The sequence below is a fragment of the Solanum stenotomum genome, chromosome 3, assembly GCF_019186545.1.
Source record: "Solanum stenotomum isolate F172 chromosome 3, ASM1918654v1, whole genome shotgun sequence".
Taxonomy (NCBI): domain Eukaryota; kingdom Viridiplantae; phylum Streptophyta; class Magnoliopsida; order Solanales; family Solanaceae; genus Solanum; species Solanum stenotomum.
The window spans coordinates 55,408,793-55,410,999 of NC_064284.1; positions in this window are offsets into that span (position 1 = coordinate 55,408,793).

The window sequence follows — 2,207 nt, forward strand, 5'->3', positions numbered from 1 at the left end:
CACGACTTTAGAATAATGAAGGAAGTGGAGTTTCCTAATCATTTTGTAGCCTCTCATTTATAAATGTGGCGCACTTCACACTTATGAACAAGACTCTACTTGACGTGGCTTATGAGACATCCTAGGACCATTCTAAAGCTTGTGCTCTAATTACCAAGTTTGTCACGACCCAGAGGTTTCCCCTAGATGTAACATGGCGTATAGGACCCCGAAAGACCCCATACAAGTAACTAACATTCATAACATAAGAAATAGAACAAGAGAGGTAAAACAATATTTCAAGTCTAAAAGTTTTTTATAAAAGAAAGCGGAAGTCTAAAACACTTGTCTCAATAGCCATCTAATACAATGGAATGAAATTGGGCCTAGCCCATACATCATGTCCAAAACTGAATATAAGAAAAGAACTAAAACAATGAAAGTCCATCCTAGAAGCATGAGGACTCACCAAAGCTCCAAAACCTCGTAACTGAACACTAGCCACCAAACTGAGAAACCTGACTGTCGGACCCTACATTTGGGGAAATAAAGGCAAGAGTATGCGTTAGTACAAAACAATGTACCAAGTATGATAAGCCATGCATAAAACATTTAAATTATGCTAAAAGAGGGCATTTCATGACATACAATTGATCAAGCTAAAACATGATATAAGAAGGGTTAGAAAACATAAGTCATAAAAACATGGTCAATGCAAGCTAACATCTTTAAAGCCTTTGAACACATATGAGATACTTCTTGAAGTAACCTTAGTTCATTATTAATGTGGGAAGTAGCCTTAACCGAAATAGATACCATAAGAGCTATAGCATGATCCCTTGGTGTCTCCCACACCGAAAAGGGTTGTCCTACTTGCCAAGGTAAGGACTATGAACTACTAGCTTAAGTTGATCCACTGGCTAATGTATATCTAGACAATCATCCTATGGGGGCACATAGGTAAGTGATAAAGATATTGCTTCTAGAAACCCCACCTCTACTAACGAGAGATCTTCTATATCAATATCCTCTAGGTGCTAACCATAAATCTAACAGACTAGTCATTTCTGACTTGTTCTTATTATCCATGGAAAGACACATCATCTTATTAATCCAAGCTAAGTCATTAGATATCCATGGAAAAGTACAATTAAGTATCCAATCCAAGCTAGGTCATTAGGATAGATCTTAATCTATGATTCAATTAGGTGAGAAGATCTTTCAAACTTTGAATCCTTACTATATGAGAAAACCGTTCACAATCATGCTTTCATGTGTATATGAGAAAACTCTTTCAACATAACAACAACAATATCATCATTGATACTTCACTTTCAAAGCATCCTTAAATCATCTACATAGATTTCTTAAGAACATGCATAATTTCATAATCTCCTCTTTCATAATTCAAAATCCATATCACATTATCATAATTGGAAAATATACGATTTACGTGAGTTCGTGGAGAAAATATCATAAAATCATAGTATTTCATCTATTCCTGCATAAGATACCATGATTCAATCATTTAAATCAATAATCAAAAGAACCCATGGCAATTGAAGAAAACCCTAACTCAATTGGAGAATTCTACTATTTGAAAATAGGAGAATTCGGGAACTCTATGAATGGAAGGAATCCATGGATGAAAACTATCATACCTAAAAAAAAATGCTTTTCTTGAATGGTTGAATTGAGACTTGACTTGAAATCCTAGGTTGAATTCTTCTTCTTCAAGCTTTCTAGAGAGAAATGTTTTGGAGAGTTCTTCTTTTTAGTGAATTGAGAAAATGATTTCTATTGGGAGATTTGTTAGTAAAATACTTATATAGGTCTTTAGATGAAGGGTAAAATGACGTATTATAGAATTAAAATAATCTAAACAGACCCAAAAGTCCCTGACTTAAAAACTGAAAACAACTCACACTGGAGCTTGCCAAAGGCCACTCGTCGATTCGCCAAGTGAGCCTTTAGCTCGCCAAAAATTATAGTAAGTTGGCTCATGGATTAAGCCTATTAGGTGATGGGTAAGGCACTTTGGCGACACACCGAATGGAACGACGAGCTCGACTTAGCTCGCCTAAAGTTTTAGAAAATTGGACGCTGAATTCAGGCCAAAAAGCGATGGGGGATTCCACTTGGCAAATCACCAAGTCACTCGGCGTTCATACCCTACTTCGTCGAATAGGCTAAATCTAATTTCGAGGTGTTACAATTAGAGTAAAAAA